At 45.4% G+C, this 19965-nt stretch overlaps 1 protein-coding gene and 1 pseudogene across 3 annotated transcripts in view; one reads left to right on the top strand and one right to left on the bottom strand.

The window, feature by feature from the left end:
• Nucleotides 1-19965, top strand: part of SLC7A1 (solute carrier family 7 member 1) — a 509165-nt gene that overhangs the window by 63842 nt on the left and 425358 nt on the right. The gene's annotated exons all lie outside the window — the stretch shown is intronic.
• Nucleotides 5307-6703, bottom strand: LOC146802089 (casein kinase II subunit alpha' pseudogene; annotated as a pseudogene). The gene has a single exon (XR_014967696.1). The product of XR_014967696.1 is annotated as a casein kinase II subunit alpha' pseudogene (transcript).

Genomic DNA, 19965 nt, shown 5'->3' with positions numbered 1-19965 from the left:
TTATTAGCATATCGTCGATGTAATGATGCCTAAGATTTATGTTCTCTCTGTATGGGTTCTCCGCGATGAAAATGTGGCAAGCCTCGAACTGGGACACATAGAGGCAGGCCATACTAGGGGTGAAGCTACTGCCCACTGTAATGTATCAGCCCAGTGCCAGTGCATCGCATTCCATTGCAAAATTCTGTGGGGGTCATGAAGTCCCATTCTGTGTGCTGCAGCTTGCCCTTCGCAACTTCCAGGGTGCGTCTTTGTGGAATGTTTAGAGGGCTTCTATATCCATAGTGAAGATCATATCATCAGGTACCCTAATCACCAGCTCACTCAATAGGCAAAGGACGTCCTTGGTGTCAGAGATATGACGTTGATTTCTGAACAATAGGCTTCAAACCCAGTCACAAAATTGTGAAAGTGGTTCTAATAATGAGCCAATTCCCAAGACAGTTGGTTGATCAGGAGGGTGTTAACCTCTGCCTTTGTATTTTTGGAAGGTGTAGAATCTCAGGATTCTGGGTTTTCTGCCGCATGAAAATCTGTCTCCTGTTTTGTGATCCGATTTTATGGGTGTGTGCCTCCACAACCATTGTTTTTAGCCTGTGGGTGGGGTCCTCGTCTAGTAATTCATAGTTCTCTCTATCTGGGAGAAGGTGGGTTTGTCCATGACCTCTGTTGCCCCTCCCTTGTCAGCCTGTTTTTTAACCAATCCGTCGTTCTTCTTCAGTGACTCCAGGGCTCGAATTCGTTCTTGGTAGGATTGTGAAAGGTGTTTGCCTTGCAATCAATTACATCAATATCACTGAGGACAGCCAGTTCAAAGGCAAGCAGTTCACAAGGTAGAGACTGTTCTGTGGGTTGGAAAGGGAATTGTCTCCTTAGTCCAGTGTTACGATCTTCCTCTACAGTGTTGTTTTGGTCTCCAAAGAACACCTGTAGTTTGAGCCGTCTAAATATTTATGCTAGTTCAGTCCATAGAATAAACAGATCTCTCCTTTGTTTGGGAACAAATCCCAGTCCTTTCGACAGAACCTACTGTTCATCCGCTGTAAGGGTTGTTGCGCTGAGGTTCCCTACAACAGACTTTCCCTATTTATAGATGGAGTGGGATCTCTTACCTTGCTCCTCATGATCATCTGGGCCGGCTGTTGGTTCTCCCATTGTAATTTAGGTGCCTGTCTGTGAGGTTTTTGGTTGCATCCTATTGGGCTTCTGCCTCTCTAAAAATAAAAGGAGGGCGTCCTTGATGAAAAGGAAAACCCCGTTGCATTGGTGGGTAAGGTTGAGGCCAAAAACCGTAGGCTATCATATGTGGATTGTTGGTAGTTGCAGGGTAGAACGTTCTAGCGTGGCCCCTAATGCCTTCTTCATCGCTACTGCTCCTCTCTTCTCCTGAGCTGAAGGTCCAGTTAAGAGGAGTGGGTCTAAATTTAGGTTGACGTCTTTGGAATTGATTAGTGTGTGTTTTTCAATAGAATTCCTCAGTTGTGTATGGGGACACTTTCTCATAACTGAATTCTTGTTTGTACTTCCTTTCTCAGTTGAGTGAGTTTGGACTAGGTTAGTTAGTCCCTATATTTTTGGTCTGCATTGATCTCTTGCAATTTCTTCTTGAATACTGATGTGAACAGGGGATTTCAAGTAGTTTTCAGTGGTTTGAATCTTGATGAGCAGAAGGTCTGCTATCTTCTCTGCTGTGTTTGTAATTAGTACCAGCCAATCTCTTGTACACTTCCAGGCAATGAAGAACCATTTTCTTCTGAACTCCTTATTATTGAGGAAATCGCTGGGTTCATTGGAGACAGTCATACCCCTAGGGGCTGCATTCTTCCTCAAATATTCAGTCATGAATACCCCGTGTAATGCTGTTCTTAGAAGTTCTTTCTTTTAGTCACAAGTGACTCCCAATCCCCTATCTGGGCTTGTGATTGTGTTTCAGTCTCTGAAAAGAGTGACAGAGCTCTTAGGATTTCTGCTACTGTAGTATTATCAAAGGACAACTCATTACCTCCCTCCATCATGACTACAAGGGTGTTTATGTATTAGTTCCACACTCTAGGACTATAATGTGTAATGTATCCCTCCTTCGGATATACCCCAAATGTATACTTTTCTAAGTCTAGTACTTCTTACCCCAATATTGTTCCAGCAGTCCATCGGTTGTACTAGACATCAAAGCACATGAACAATGGAGACTATCCACAGTAGGGAACTCTATGGGGCCTCAAGGGTGAGCTGGCCTCCAGCCACAATTTGTTACTCACAAAAACGCCACCAGCATGATAAAAAAAGATAAAGATTCTACTTTTAGTGTAGTCTTATGTTTAACCCGCTCAGTTACATTTCAGTCTTTGTTTTTGTTGAATGATGTATCTCTTGCCCCAAATTCAAGAGAGTTAAATGGGGTGGCAGCTGTTTTTTTGCTCTGAAACCCCGGCACTTTGGAACACTCTGCCTTTACATATCAAAGGGGCACCCACTCTTTGGACTTTTAGGGAACTGTTAAAAACCTGGCTTTTTAATGCTCAGCCGCTCTGTTTCTCTTCCTGATTTCTGCCCCACTGCAATACCTTATATAGCGCCAAGACACCTACGGGTATTCGCACGCTCTACAAGTTTATTAACATAACATATCCTTCCATTGCTGATGTTAGACCTTGCTTTGCAGTGCCTCGAAATGACTATTTTCTCTCCCTCTCTGTCTACTTGCTCCACAATACACTCTTTAAGCACCTCTGTTTACCATCTCAGCTTCCTTTTACCTCTCTCCTTTTTCTTCATTTTTCATTATGTTCTTGGCAAGAAGCCATCTGGATTTTTTTTATGTTTTATTTTCGTTTTTTAAATATAAATTCCTTTCAAAGATGGCCATGGCTGATGTGCGAGCATCCCCAGATGCTATCTTTGAATGGGATTTGTTCAACTGAATCAAAATGCATAAATGCATTCACCGATGTCTGCCGTGGATGCACATGTTTCCACAATGGCCATCTTTTAATGCACTTTGTAATGTTTTAACAAACCAGTTCCAAGATACTTGCCGCAGATGCGAACACATTTGTGGCTGCTATCTTGGATTAAAGAAAAAAAGAAAGCAAAAGCATTGGCAAAACCTTTTTGTTTTTATAGGCGAACCCTATTTGCTTTACCATTGATTATTTTTTCGTTGCTCACTGAGCCGCTGCAGACAGGAATCAACTGTATGCAAGTCAGCCTTGACCCTGCCCCGAAAGGGGCTATCCAGTGCCAAGCAGGTTTCTGGTTTTCTTCTTTTTTTTTTTTTCTTCGCTCATGACACTTGGAGGTCCTTTGGCAAACACTGCTTTGCATACTACACGTTTAATGGAGAGCAGGCACAAATGGCAGGCTGGTTTTCAGGAGGATACTAAACCGCACATGATTGTATTCAGCCTGCCCTTCAGTGTAGGCCTGAGCCCAATTTAAAACCAACCTTCAGCTCCGGTTTCTGTTGAAGTGGAACACATTTGTGTGGAGCAAGGAAGATGTACTTTATATGTGTAACTGAAGGTAGTTTTCATGCAACATATATTTCTTTTAGAGGTCATGTGCAAATTTGGGTCTAAGTTTTTGAGAGGAGGGAAATATGTGCCCTAAAGACATGGAGGTGCAGGTGTGCCAAGCAGTTGAGAACTGAATGCTGTGTTTTTGGAGAGTGCTTGGACTGAGTTGAATATAGTTAACTTCATTCTGTACAAGCAAGCTAGAAATTAAAGGTGGCCGATGTATTCCTAGATACTTTCGCTCAAGTATTCCCATCGGATGCTTTTGTTGTATGTTCCTAAATGATGTCTGTTTACCTAGAAATATATAAATCTATCAAAAACTTTAAATGCTGTTTTGTCAGTCAACTATTCAGAACATGTGCACCAATAGCACAACTTGAGACCGGGCAAACTTTAAATCTAATTTGTGTTAAATAAAAGAAATCCTTTCAATCCGGAGAAGTTGTTGGTACCTTTTCGGTCTGTGGAGAAATAGAGTGAACATAGGACATCCTTTTGCGCACACGGGTGACGTGCATTGTGAGTGAAGCAGCAAAATATATTTCCTCGACCTAACCACGCCTGTCTGTGGAGCAAGAGCATTTGGTGTTTACAAGGTTCTGGCGCATGCTTTCTTTCAAAGGTAATGCATTACGACTCCATTCAGTTTAAAACGGCGGAAATGTGCGTTCTTTCTACAAGGTAGCACTTATCTTGAAGTTTGAAACAATGAAATATTAGTTGTACAGTGTGGGTTGAAGTTACGAGTTGTTGGTCCGAATGGAAACTCTACTATCCTGCTTTTTATCTCACTGAAAGGGTTTTAGTAGTTTTCCAATAAGTCTTTCCTTAATGGTCATATCAGATTGGTTGCTGTTTTTTATGGCGCTCCTCTACATGAGCTAAAGTGCACATTGTGTTGACGTTGAACTGGGTCACAAAGCCCTGGCTCAATCATAAATCTACTCTTGTAGGTTTAGTGCTACCTTTACCTCGACTTTCTGGACGTTCACAAAACTACTCAATAGTGAGTCTGGGAATTTGATGCAGTCGAAAGTTCCAGAAGTACTTCACATGGCGTATGTTTAATCCTACAGATCTTCGAAACAGTAGAACATCTGCCTGGGCAAGTTGAGCAGAATTAGTGTTTTTTCTGCATATTGGAACACTGATTAGTTTTACCGATCTTGCTACCCATTCTTGTCGCAGTATGTAAATCTACTTTTCCACCACAAGGACAAACCGGATTGGTGATAATGGGCAGCCTTGTTGAATGCCCTGCTCCAGTGTTCAGCTCTGAGACACTATTTTGCTGGTTTGTGTTCGACCTTGAGGCTTTTACTAAAAGAGGCATATCAATTGTTGGATGGAAAGCCCAAATTGTACCTTCCAGTTAACCTGAATGTAAAATCACGTCCCACAGTGTCTCAATATTTGAGGAAGCCATGGCATATTTCTCAGTAGTCTTTTCTAAAAAGATTTTCATGTGTGCCAGGCATCTCAATTTGTATATGGTATTATGATGTGGAATAAATCCTTTTAAAACGTTTATTCAGTAATATATATTCTTCCCCCTCTCCTTCCTTTCTGTTTAAACTATAATATAACCGTCCATCATGCTATATAGACGACCTCTCCCTCGAACTGTAGTTTCTGAGCAGCTAAATAACACTTTACGTTGGTAAAGAGGTTTAGAGAGGGGAGGTCGGGAGAGGGCGCAGAACGGGGGAAGAAGCAACATTAGTCAACAACCGTTTTGCATACCCTTCACATTTTCCCATGCTTTTCCAGGTCAGGAAGAGGTCAACAGGAAGTCAAAGGCATTTTATGAAAACCTTTTACATTCAGGAGAACAGTTTTGGGGATATTTTTAGTTCTTTTTATCTGTGTTGAAAACATTTGAGTTCCACTCAGGTGCTGCCAGCATGTGGTCTAATCGTGGCCTCTCGCATCCCCGCTCAGCTTCTGTCCTTCAGCGACACGCCATCTCTGTACACATGGGTTTGGTTCTTGTTCTGCTTATGGAAAATTTTAACAGAGTCGGACCCGTGTTGTTTTTTTCCAGTTTTCACCGTGCTGCTGTCAAGCTGCTGGAAAGCACAGTATTGTCCGAAGTTGGCTGACATTGCTCCTTCACTACAGGATAAAAATAGGGGTGCTCCATCGCTTCTTTGGCTGTTAACCTTAGTTGATGGTCATATCTCAGCAGCTTATCCAGCATATCCAGGGCTTCTGGGCTCACTAAATGTCTGTTCTCACTGTGAACAAAGTTCTCCCAGCGTTTCCGAGAGTGCTGTCCCAAGATGTCATTGAAGTGTGGATCCAGTTCTATATGGTATTTCTTTAGGTACCCGTACAACTCATCCGCACCAAGAACCTTGGCAATCCGAACTAGCTGGTCATAGTTGTCTTGACCATGGAAGAAAGGTTCCTTTCGGAATATCATACTGGCAAGCATACACCCCAGACTCCACATGTCCAAGCTGTAGTCGTACATCTGGTAGTCTACAAGAAGCTCCGGCCCTTTGAAGTACCTGGATGCCACACGAACATTGTACTCTTGTGCAGGGTGGTAAAATTCTGCCAAGCCCCAATCTATTAGCTGCAGCTTTTTCTGTTGGTGATCGATCATAACGTTATGAGGTTTGACATCTCGGTGCATTATTCCCTTACTGTGACAGTAATCCAGAGCTTTGAGCAGCTCAAACATGTAAAACCGGATATCAAAATCTGTCAGGATCTGGTACAGTTGCTTAAAATCTGTGTTGTTGATGAATTCAAACACCAGAGCTGGAGTCTTGGACACAGGGTCCTTGACCGTATCTACTAGCTTGATGTTGGTCCCCCCTCGTAGGTTTTCCAGAATCTTCACCTCCCTCTTTATCTTCTTTTTCTTCACTGGCTTCAGAATTTTCACGACCACCCTTTCATTGTTTGTGATATTAATTGCATCAAACACTTCACTGTACTTCCCCCGGCCGAGCTTCCTCACCAACTGGTAGTCATCCTGGTTTCCCCAGCTCGGAACGTGCGCCTCGTAATCCCAATAGTCGCGGCTCCTCAGGCTGTTCACCTCGGCGTAGACCCGGGCCCTGCTCCCGGCGGCGGGGCTGGGCATGGCGGGGGCTGCTCCCCACGGTGGCAAGAGGCAGCAGGAGCGCAGGGGCAGGCGGCCCAGTAACGGCGCGGGGAGCAGCAAAAGGCAGCGAAGGGCCAGGCCAGGCCGGGCAGGGAGGGAGAGGGGCGCCGGGCTGGAATATATCCTGATTGGTCAGGGTGTACTTCATTTGAAACCTCTGTAAGCTATGTCCTTGCCTTGGTTCGTCTAAGGTTTTTGGTTTCCACTGTCCTTCATTGACAGTGGTGCATACGGTCTCAATTCTTTTGGGGTTTTCTCCAACTTGAGAACCATCATAATAAGAGCCTTTCTCATGGTGTCCGGTAGCCATCCCCCTCTGTGGCCTTATTGCAAAACCCTAAAAACCTCCGGCCCCCTTTCCACCTGTTTCAAAACCCCGGGGGGTGGTGATCCCCGGGGCTGGGGAGGGTCTGTCACGGACCCCCCCCAATTTACATATTTAGAGCCCCGGGAGGTGGCGGTCCCCGGGGCTGGGGGGGCCTGAGAACCCCCCCAGCAAAGAACTTGAAGCCCCGGGGGGTGACGGTCCCCGGGGCTGGGGGGGCCTGAGAGCCCCCCGCACATCATTAACCTGGGGGGTGGCGGTGCCCAGGGCTGGGAGGGCCGCCCTTTACATAACTATTGCCCCTGGGATTTGGGCCAATTACCAACGAAGCGCAGGTGGGGGTCCTTGTGGGACTCCCTGAGCAGGCCTAGGGGGGGGGGGTGTCAGGGTGTGTGTGTGTATATATATATATATATATATATATATATATATATATATATATATAATCTGCCGTTCCACAGCGCTTGCTTGAATCAGGATGTGGTTTATTCCATCATACTAACACATTGGCAAAAGAGCGTTTACGCGTTTCGGTGGAAAGCCTTTGTCATGACGCTGACTCGCAGTTACCGGGCATCTTTTAAACAGACTTAACTAAACATAGAGAAAGGGATATGCGCACATTGCATTGATTGTTTTGCCTACAATGGTGGCCATATTGTAACATTTTGTATAATAAATATATATATAGTATTATTATAGTTCTCCAGTATTGGATCTTTCATAGATTCATGTGCTTGAATAATTTCATGTTGTCGATGTGGGAGTACCACTGTATAATTAGAAAGCAGTATTGTCGTGCATAGACCGAACAGGCTGTAAAATATCATATTCAGTAACCAATTCACATTGTTTGAAAAGAACCAAACTTAAGCCAATCAGGCTGTAGCACTTTCTTAACCTCTCCCCTTGGGGGGCTACCATATTTCAGATTTTCAACCGCATGTCATGTGACTGACGTTTCCTTGAGCTCTGCTAATTTGTCAACTGAAAAAAGACTAATTTTCAATTTATTCCACTTCAGTAGCAGTCATATTCTGTGAACTTGCACTCTCTAATTCTGATAGAACATTATGTCAGAGACGTCAAAAAAGAGCCTTTTAGGCTTTGGGGCACTAGGAAGAATAGACTATAGTCAGAAGATCCCCACAAAGAATGTAAATATTTGCTATATCCTTCTTATAAAGTGAGAGACTGCAAAATCTGTTGCACTTTTCCCCCCTTGACGCTAGGACACCCCAGTCTCTAGTGAGAAGAATGAAAATAACCCAGAATCCTCTAGAAAGTCTCACAAGAGACAGACCAGGGGATCATTCTTCATAATATCACAAGGCAGACCCTCCTAAAAAGGCTTAGAAAGAGTCCTTTCAGGCTGTCTGAGGAGCAAAGCCCATCTTCAAAACAGGACAAAAAGGAAGATTCTTCAAAGTCAAGATCTGAACTTATCACTCCATCAAACAAGGTTGTTTATTACTTTGAAAAACCATTGTCGATGGAATCGTTGCCTACTGTTAAACAGTCAAAGACTGCAAAGCCATCCACTGAAACACCATTGGCGCCAACGGCAGTGATGATCAGGACAAAACCTCATCAGCGACATTCATGGACTATGACCTCCACCTCACTGATGAGCAAACTGTTAACAAGACCACTGACCACACCGTCGACGAGAGGAAAAAATGCATCCTAATTTCAGAAAAAGGTATTCTTATGCCCTTAATACCTGAACACATATCTCCTTATAAAGTGTCACCTTAACCACCAAGTCACTTACTAGATGAGGATTCGAATGATAATGATGGACCATTTAGCCTAGCATTCAGCCCAACTGAACTTGGTGTTAAATATTAGGAAAATGACTACATGAAGGGTGCATACTTCTCCGCACAGGACTCCCAGGAGTTACTAAAAGTTACACCACCTCAATATTTTCAGGAATATGAAAGATTTCCAGGTCCTTCCAAGCCTTCTCTGGAGGTTCATCCATCAACCCCTCCAACTCCTTATGTTATCCCACCATCCACAAAGAAGACTTGTTTTCAGACGGTGACAGAAGAGGTGGGAAGTGTTTGACTACTAGGATATGGGATCAGAGTGGGATGATAATTTAGCTCTCATGTTTCCACCGGATGCTACTCAACTGGCTGATTTATCACTAGATGATATTGGTGGTTTTCACGCACTTTTGAAAGTGCCTCCAAAAATTTGTATATTCCCATTCCAGTTAAGCAAACCAACTGTCTACTTATATGATTGTCAAGAACCGTTACCAAAGTCGGTGAAAGCAAATCCCATTATAGATTTCATTTGGAATAATAAAATTAAAAGAAAGAAAAAGCCAGCGATGGTCAGCAGTCGTTCTTCATCTGGACAAGAAATATAAAACACTAGACAGCACTCCAGCTTGTCTTATCTGACCGCCCTAATCCATCTCTGTAGTAATGCAGGCAGCTCTATGCTGTTGAAGGAATCCATTTGAACCATGCACCACTCCTCCAGTTCGGGAAGGAAGGTGTCTGGATAATATAGGAAAAGGTTTTTCTACCATCATGTCCCCCACAGTAAGAGTGGCTAACTCTTTAGCCCGCCTTGGACTCTGATTGTCAGATGTGGTTGGACATCAACGCATATATGGAGATCTTGCCAGAAGATAAGCAATTAGAATCTAAGAAAAGTCTTCCGGAATCTGAAAAAGCATCAATGGAAATTGACTGTGCTTTAGATTTCAGATCTGCAGGTTTCCGACAACTAGTAGGAGCAACTGTCCTCCGAAGGCAGGGGTGGTTGACATCAACATCTTACAGAATTGAGATCCAAAACAAGATCTTGGACATGCTTTATGATGGGGGAAGTACTTTTTGGAAAACATGTAGACAACGCACTACAGTCTATTTAAAACCTATACTGCTAAATAGCTTGGTATTTTAACAACAAAGGTGCACATGCATCAAGCAAACCAAAAGCGATTCCTTCATAGCGAGAAATAAGGAATCGTTATTAAGGAATCGCTTTTGGGCATGCATCAACAGATTCGGTAATTATTAGCGATTCCTTAAAAATCGCTATTTTTACCGAATATACAATAGCGGAGCATGCAAACTCCGAATAGCTAATAGCGAGTTCGGTAATACCGAATTAGCAATTGGCGAATTCGGTATTAGCGAAATCGCAAATGACCGCGTCGCTCCGGGGACGTGCAGATGACATCACCAACCAGGAAATACAGCTGCCCCACCCTCATTGCATCGACAGAGGAGCAAACAGGAGCACTGACTGCAGACTGCCTGTGCAGACTGAAGCCACACAGACTGTTCCATCTGCTAAAATACACCATCCATGGAGAAGGACGCCCCATCTAGCGCTGAGGCTGCGCGCAAGCGCAAGTTCTCCTACAGGGAGCTGGAGCACCTAATTGAGGGAGTCTCGAGCAAGCACGATCGCCTCTTCGGGAAGCTGTCCCTCAAGGTGCCTGGGGCGGAGAAGCGCCGCATATGGCTGCGCATCCGCGAGAGGGTGAATGCAGTAGGTGTGACGCCCCGCAGCATCGACGACCTAAAAAAAAGGTGGGACGACCTGCGGAAGCGTGCGAAGGAGAGGATAGCCGAGAGGCTCCGGGACGCAAGCAGAACGGGAGGCGGCCCTTCCATGGTCCAGGCTAACACTGCCCTGGAGGAGCTGGTGGAAGGAACAATTCAGCGGGAAGCCGTCGTGGGAGTGACCCAGATGGACACGTCCGGCGCAGCCACAAGTGCCCAAGGTAAGATGCATGCCTGTTGCAATACCCAGCATAGCGTAAATCCCATGCCAGGCCCCCAGCAGGATCTGAGTGTGCATGCAGCTTTGCAACACACAGCTTGACTCCTAACAAATTTCTGGTATTTATAAAGCGCGACACTCATCCCATAGGATATCACGGCGCTGTAAGAAAAAGGGGGACTATTGAGATTTATGCAGAGGGAGTTAGTTTTTTGGAAATAGGTGGGTTTTTAGTTTTTGCCGGAACTGTAGCAGGTTTGTAGTGTGTCTAAGATCCATGGGTAGCTCGTTCCATCTTTTGGCCGCCAGATGTGAAAAGGCTCGTCCACCTGTCCTTGCCCTGAAAATGCGCTTAGGTTTTCCAGGGCTGAGTTATTGGACCTTGGGTTCCTGTTTGGAATATAGAATTCGATTTTACATTGCAGGATTGTAGGGCCTGTTTTGTGGAGGGCTTTATGCGCGTGACAAAGTATTTTGAAGGTGGCTCGTTGACGCATTGGTAGCCAGTGGAGTTTTCTTAGGCATGCGGATGCCGAATCTCGTTTGCCTTTGTTGCATACCAATTTGGCTGCCTGGTTTTGTAAGACCTGTAGGCGGGAGAACAGTTGCTCATTCATCCCTTCGAATAAGGCATTGCCATAATCCAGGCGGCTGACCAGAAGGGCCTTGGTGATTGTGCGCCGGCAGTCCAATGGGATCCAAGAGAAGATTTTGGCCAGGAGTTTCAAGATTGCAAAGCCTTTGCCCCAGAGTATGCGTACGTGGTCTTTCATGGACAGTGCGTCGTCCATCATGATGCCAAGGTTTCTGGCGTACTGTTTTGGGGTGGGGGCTGTTCCCAGTGACGATGGCCACCACGTATCGTTCCATGATAGTTTGGCTCCTCCGAACAGTAATATTTCAGATTTTCCGGCATTGAGTTTAAGGCAATGGTTGCTCATCCATTCTGCCATTTCGGAGAGACAACTATGTAGTTTTTTCTTAGTTGTTTCCAACCCTCGTCCATAGTCACTATCAGCTGTGTGTCGTCGGCATATGAACATATGCCGATGCCCCACTTTCTTCCAATGTCGGCTAGAGATGAGACATAGACATTAAAGAGAGTGGGGCTTAGTGAGGACCCTTGTGGGACCCCACAGCCAATGGGACGGGGTTGTGAATGGAATTGACCCATATGCACTGCTTGGGTGCGGTTACTTAAAAATGATTTGATCCATTTTAACGCTGTGGCTTGTATTCCTTTACTCTGGAGGGTTTTTAGTAGGCATTCGTGCGATACAGTGTCAAACGCCGCTGACAGGTCTAGCAGTATCAGAGCCACAGATCCTCCTTGGTCTGTGATGCATCTGACACTGTCCGACACTGCCAGCAACGTTGCTTCGGTGCTGTTGTTTGCTCTAAAGCCAGTTTGGGTGGGGTCCAGGAGTGAGTTGTCCTCCAAGTATTTGGACAGTTGTGAGTTGACGATTTTCTCCAAAGCCTTGGAGAGGTAGGGGAGCTGGGAAATTGGCCTGTAGTTCTCTGGGTTAAGGATGTCGGATCCGGCTTTCTTCAAGAGGGGGGTTACAGATGCGTGTTTCCAGGATTCTGGAAAGGACGCAGAGGTGAGGGACTGATTAAAAAGTTTGGTGATGAGGGGGCAGAGTGTTGGTACGATTTCTGAAAATACAAAATGCGGGCAGGGGTCTGCAGGAGAACCGGATTTAATTGTTTTGAGAACCGCTAACACCTCCTCTTCGGAGAGTGGTTGGAAGTTGGTTAGGCAAGGGGAGTTGCCTGCGTCTAGATAGACGTTATCTTTGTCGGATGTAGGCGAGTTTTCGTCAGGGCTGTCGGATGGGGTAATGATATGGGAGGAGGTAAAGGTAGAATAAGGAGGTAAAGGTAGAATAAATGTTGTTGATCTTTTCACTAGTGCATCATGGGAGTTGTAGTCTACTCAGGCAAGTGTGCATGTAAAGGGGTAAATGCAATAACCATTCACCAGATAAGTAGAAGCTGGGTATAGACAGTAGATTTAGTGGATCACAGAGGGACATGTATGTGTACAACACTACGTAGGTCTAACTATCCCACTAACCATGCACTGTTTCACACACAGATGCATCACCTGGGGGATTCAGATGACAGCGGCCAGCTGGTAATCTCCGAAACACCGGTTGATTCAGACCTTGAGACAGCGCAGGATGCCCTCACATCACCTACACCTGCCACCCCACCAGCACCAGCACCAGCACCAGCCACACCAGCTGCTGCCACCAAAGCGCCGCGGCGCAGGTCCCAGGTTGCGCCCTTGCCGGTGATGGAAACACCCACCACACAAACGGGACACGGTCAGCACGCCATCACACCACCTGTCCGCGCCAGGCTAACACAGCTGCGCAGGTCTCGCCAACGTTCGGTCTCCTCGGGCAACCTGGATCTCCAACACACTCCTGGCATTGAGGAGAGGATGCTGTCTGTACAGCGCGTGCAGAGCCGCCACATGGCAACCATCAGCACCAACATCGTGCACCTTGTTCGTGAAATGCGAGCCATGACTGCCGCAGTAATGGCCATGGGCACGGCGGTCAGGGACATTAGCACTGTGGTGGCAGAGGGCAATGCTCACCTCAGGGAAGATGTACAGGAGCTCACCAGTGCCATGAGGGAGGGCCATGAGTGCCAGAAGAGGAGGCACCGACAGCAATTGTTGCGTTCCGCTGCCGCTACTAAGGCTATCACGCGCCACAGCAACAGTACCGCAGTGTTGGCACGCCGCACTGTGTCCTTGCAGGTCGACCTTGGGCACTTCTGCGGGGATGTGGCAAAGGCACTGGGGCAGTTGACCACTGCTGTGGAACACTTCCAGAGCAGCACATGCAGTGCTGCAGCTTTGGGGGGGGATGACGCTAGTGAGGCTGCCTCCAGTGTCAGCAGCGTGTCACTGGCAGAGGCCAGCACCAGGCGCCGCAGTTCGCGGGCATCCACGGGGACAGGCCGTGGTGAGGCAATGGAGACACCTGAGCGGAGGCTTGGGGTACGTGGCAAGCGCCACTAGACAGTTGAACATGCATACAGGACCATGGTGGGGCAACCATGGACATACACTTACTGAGTATGCACAGGCGTGAGTTTAAGGCACATTTGATTTTTATTTTGGCAATTGGAGCATGATTTACATAGCTAGTTTTGTTGCACAAACCTCAGTGCTACTGTGCATTAAACAGTTGCACCCCAAACAAAATTGTAATGTTTCATTCTCACATGTTTCAAAAATGATTTTGCATGATGTATGTCCGCCTCCTATGGCCCTCTGCTGTGTTAGGGACGTGGGCCTGTCATTGTTGGGCGGGTGGTTGGTCATCCCGGTGGTCGTCATTCCTGTCCACCTCTATGGGTATCCCCCTTCTGGTCGCTATGTTGTGCAGCATTGCGCATACAGCAATTATCCGGCAGCATGTTTCAGGTTTGTATAGCAAGGCGCCGCCAGTCTTGTGTAGGATTCTGAAGCGACTCTTCAGAATCCCAAATGTCAGCTCTATGACATTCCTAGTGCTGATGTGTGCAGCATTGTAGCGATGTTCCTGTGGGGTGGCTGGATTGATGTATGGGGTGAGTATGTATTCACGCAGGGCATAAGCACTGTCACCTAGAAGATAGAAGCATAGACTTAGCATTGGTGATGTACATACATGTGTGGTGTTGGTGTAGGGAAGCGTAATTTTTACGTACCTAGCAGGAGTCCCTCTCCAAATTCTCCGTTGATTAGTCGCCTGTGCATTCCACTGTGGCGGAAGATGCCGGAGTCGTGTGTGCTCCCCGGGAATTGTGCCACTAGGTCCGTTATGATGTTGTTTGCATCGCACACAACCTGCACGTTGATTGAGTGGTATGACTTGCGGTTCCGGAATATGTACTCATTTGCTGCGGGTGGACATATGGGGATATGCGTACAGTCGATGCATCCAATTACATGTGGGAATTGTGCCACCTGGTAGAATGCCTGTTTGGTGCGGTCCAACTGCTGTGGGGTTGTGGGGATGCTGATGTGGGTGTGCAGCATTGTCAGCATGGCATCTAGGAATTTCTTGAAGAAGCGTGACAGTGCGCTTTGCGATACGCCTCCGGCCACCGCAATTACCCCCTGGAAACTCCCTGAGGCCAGTAGGTGCAGGCTGCATAGGACCTGAACGTGCGCAGGGATTGCATTGGTCCGGTGTGTCTGGTGCTGCAGTAATGGTTCCAGGTCTGCAATCAGGCGCATGATCATTGCACGATTGAGGCGATACTTCTCGTACACCTCGTCCTCATTCTGCCCAAGCAAGGTTATGCGCAGTCTGAAAACTCGCTCCTGGACCCTTCTCCTGCGCTGTCCTGCTGCATTGATACGCATCCTCCTTGCAAGCACGTAGAGGGCAGCCATTTTGTGGGAGCCAACAGGGTCTCCTGGGCCACATTTAAGGGTTTTGTGATTGCCTCAATCATTTGCACATGGCATATTTTTTTTTTTTTGGATTCGTTTTTTTTTTTTTTTTACTTTACCTCCAGGATTTGATTCCCCTTATTTAGCTCTGGCAAAATAGCGATTTTTGGGATTTTCGTTATTAGCGACTGTTGTTGCATTGGGGTGCGATTCGTTATTTGCTATTGGCACTTTCCGGGAGCTAATAGTGATTTCGGTATCTGCTAATTCTGTATTTAGCGAATCGGTAATTTTGCATTTTGGTTATTAGCGAATCGGTATTTTTGCGGATTTATTTTTTGCGATTCGTTATTTGCTCACGTTTTGGGTTCATGCATTTGAAGTAGGTATTTTGTAATCGCTAACGGGTGATTTTTGCGATTCGGTATTTTACCGACTGGATTTTGGCTTGATGCATGAGGCTGAAAGACGTTTGCCCTGTCGGGGGACTAGAGGTAGAGAGCAATTTTCTTACAGAGGAGGCTTTCAGTCATACTCTTATCAACCAGATCAATATCCTAAACAATCCTCCAGTCAGCAATATCAACAATACTGACCTCCACCTTCAGCATTCTAACCAAAAGCAAGCCCCGTAAACTAAGGACTCTGCCAGACGTGTCCCAAGCTCCGGTCACAAAACTGTTGAAACAGAATGCAGTAGAAGAGCATATGACCAGTTTCTTTTCAAATCGGGATCGTATTACAATAGACTGTTGGGTCTTAGACCTACTACGATTCGAAATATTTTGGAGTTCATCCAAAAACCCTTCTCATTCTCCGCCTCAAAGAAGAACACCTGCTCATCTTCATTTACTACAGTTAGAAATCATCTCTGATAAACAAGGGAGCTATAGAAAGAGTACATCTTTCTCAGAAGAATTTAGTTTTCTATTCCCAGAAAATGGAGACCTATATTGGACCTCTGCAAATTAAACAAATGCCTCCAAAAACAGTCATTTCATATGGTCACTTTGCATGAGATTCTACTGCTCCAGGAAGCTTATTTTCATGTGCCCATATTCCCATACTACCAAAACACCAGACAATTTTGAGATTCGAAGTGGCCGGCAGCAATTACCAATTCAAACGTCTTCCTTTCGACCTGGAATCGCAAAATTTCTTACTCCAGTGCTAGCTTATTTGACACAAGAAGGCAATCCAGTATTTCCTTACCTTGAAGACTGGCTGATCCTTTTTGTTGGTCTGCAAGGAAGTCAACCAAGCCTTGTCTAAAAAAAATTTCAGTCAGTTGGGCCTTGCATTAAACGGACAGAAATCGTCCCTCCAAGCATCACAAAAAATTACGTTTCTGGGTGCTGTTCTAGACACCACAAAGGACAAAGTATACTAAACAGAAGTCAAGTGCTCTAAACCAATCCAAATAGCAAACACATTTCTAAAATGTCAGTTTCTGCGCACCCTTCCACATCTCTACTGGGAATGATACCTTTGTGCTTCCTTTTAATTCCTTTCTTCGGCCTGCAGATAAGGGGTAAAGAAGAATTTGGTAAACAGTGGATTCAAATTAAAGGCCCATTCTGCGTGTTGGTAAACATCACCTTGAGAGTGAGAAGTGTTCTCCCTTGGTGGTGGCAGGAATCAAACCTGTCAACAGGACTTGCGCTCTTAGCCCAGATACTTCAATTTGTGATAACTGATTCTTGCCTAGAAGGTTGGGAAGCTTATGTACAGGATCTAGAGATCAACGGAGAATGGACTGCTCAAGAAGAAGCTTACTGTATCGATGTTCTAGAACTAAAAGTGGTTGCAGTAAGTCTTCAAGCTTTTCTGCCAAGAATAGCTGGTTCTTCAGTCCTGATATGTATGGACAACACGAGATCTATGCACTGCATAAACCAGCAAGGGGTAACCAGAGCTTGCCCCTTATTTCTCATAGGGAAAATATCCGGGAAAGATCATTCATACACCAAGTTCATCTGAAAGCAGAACATTTCCCAGCAGTCTCAATCAGTGGGTAGATACAGTAAGTGAGGTCCCAAATTATTGCCACAAATGGGAGCACAATTAAAAAGTCCTCAACAAAATCTTTGCACAGTTGTGTATCCTAAAGGAGAGTGATCCAGTGTAGGACATGAGGTTGTAGGGAGGGGGCTAGAATCAATACATATTTTATCTCAAAAGGGTACCTCTCACACCATCAATCCAAATAATTTCTCATCTAGAAAAACCTATGCATTGTTTCTCTAGTTGTCAATTAAATGACACTTGATTAAAACATTCTCAAACCATGTACACTGAAAATATCATGTCCACAGCATTCACCATAAATCCAAGGAAATGAAAAGGAATTGTTTGTCGATCTGATTTTTTTTCAACACTTGAAATAAAACAAAGTGTACATATAATATTGTTACCCACACGTATCCATGTGTACAATATAAACAAATAGATTAATGACAAAACATGTACAAACCTAAATATTATATCACATTAATCGTTAGACGTGGTCAATACAATCAAGAGGACATATATAGTGTCTGATGCAACGGAGACGAAACATATGAAGTTGAAGCCAATCTTCTCACAATGAACAACAATCAAGTGCCTCATTATGGACCCGAACCCCTTTAAGTTATCGACCTGGCTCCTCAGAATTATCACACTTGGACGTTACACAGGATTGTACAAAAATCCTCGCTAAAGCCAGAGCTGACTCGGCTAGTACAATTTTCCACTTCAAGTCGAAACGTTTATGGTGCGTGGATGACAATATACATCCAATATCTCATCACAACCTCAACAGATACTACTGTTTGAAATTACATCGATCAAAAACTAATTTGTCTCACTCTTAGAGTCGGGTTCATTTGACAGCGATATCTGACTAAGGGAGATCTTTGAATAAGTTATCCTTGTAGTTGAATAGAATTATAAAATTATTTTTTTAAGGATCTGCAGAACTTATCCTCCAGTTCCTTTGCAGCTAAATGCGGCCCTGTTGCAGATAATGAAGAATCCCTTTGAACCCGTTCAGAAAGCAGACCTGTAGTATGCTTCCTGGAAACTGGCACTTATACTTGCACTCACTTCGGAAAGAAAAGTAAGTAAGATGTAAGCTTTCACCATCAAAGAGCCGTATATGCAGTTTAGAGATGTTATTCATTTTAAGGACATATCTCCATTTGAATCCTAAAGTACCATTGGAATTTCATTTAAATGAACTGCTGATATTAAAAACATCATTTTAGAACGTATGGGCATAGCAGAGAGACCCCTGCATGCACTAGTTGTTAAAAGATGCCTTAAATATTAATAGAACCTGTGCTTCATAAAGACGGATCTGTTATTTTTTTTTATTTTTTTCATTTTATTGTTCATAGATAAATATTAAAGGCCATACAGTTTGCTGCACCTTTTAGTATCCCTTTGTTTACAGTGTGCCATGTAATCTCCGATATAATCAACCGTTAACTTTGGGCCACAGGGTTAAGGGGGGGGGGGGTGTAGACACTTAACAGAGCAGACTGCATTATGTCGCACATTACATGAAAGACAACACCGTATTAAGCAGGTAAGCCAAACATTCATGTCTTGCATCATTATTATATAATTGAGCGCTTCTATTCCCTGGTGTGCGTCCAGTGCAGTACACAACAAAATACATGGAGTGGTTGGCATTCTACTCTTAGAAGGTTCAGTTTTGCAGCGTGAATCTTTCTGGATTCACTATGCTGTGCATTATTCCGCGATCTTGTGGTTGGGTCCGGATTCGTAGTCTTTTTTTTTTTTTTTTTTTTTTTTTGTAGCCCAGGTGGGCGGCGACGACCCACCATTTGGTGCACCTCTCGTGACGTCGTCATGCTTCCTGCGGAAGTCCCACCTTTGGGGCGCCATCTTCAGATTCTTTTTTCCGCCGTTGGGTCTGGATCGTCATCGATCAGCTCCAGAATTACAATCGAAGGAAGAAGAAGAAGGAAAAGCGAGTTTCGTTGATAACTAACTACGAAGACATCACAGAAAAGGAATATATTACATCAGGAGCGCGAAGAAGGAAGTTTTGCGCCTTTTTTCTTCGACGCCCTTGGAGAATGCGCACTCAGAGGCCCTGAGCGCAATGGACAAGACACCATTCAAGTTCTGCCCTAACTGCCACCACAAGTTCGCGTAGAAGGACCAGAATCCGGTCTGCAACCTCTGCCTACCGGTCGACCACCAGAGCAAGGACTGCAACGCCTGCTCAGCCTTCGCGCCGAAGACGCTCCGGGTGAGAGAACGACCGAGAAGAGCCAACGCCAGCATGGATGGCAAGGGTAAGGCCCCGTCGCTCTACGATCTGGGCCTCTCCACAGACTATGAGGACAACGTCGCCGAGGGACCCGAAAACTTCACGGTCGTAGAGACCGACAAGAAAAAAGAAGATGAGGTAAGAGAATCGTCGAGCTCAAAACACCCGAAAATACCTCAAACCCGAGGGTGACTCGAGAAAATCTGAGTCAAAGTCCACGAAGGGAGCCCCGGCGCCGAAAACTTCGACGACCAAGGGGGGAACAATGGACAAGAGGCCGAGCGGATCCTTCGAAAAGGACTCCCTGGAGCCGAAAGACGCCGAAAGGCAAGGATCGTCGAAGGCAACCCATGAAACGGAGCGCTCGACGCAGAAGGACCGGTCAGCGTCGACGCATGTTCCGTCGAAGAGGCCCGCGGTCGACGCCGAAAGCATCTCCGAAATGGAGAAGAAGAAGAGGCGGCTCGAGGCCGAAATGGAGAACATCCTTCAAAGGAAGAAGGAGTTCGACGCCAAGATGAAGGAATTCAAAATTCCAACGGCTACACCGGCGAACGT

The sequence above is a fragment of the Triturus cristatus genome, chromosome 8 (assembly GCF_964204655.1).
Source record: "Triturus cristatus chromosome 8, aTriCri1.1, whole genome shotgun sequence".
NCBI classification, from domain to species: Eukaryota; Metazoa; Chordata; class Amphibia; order Caudata; family Salamandridae; genus Triturus; species Triturus cristatus.
Note: the sequence above shows the minus strand (reverse complement) of the source record. Positions and strands in the feature narration are given on the sequence as shown.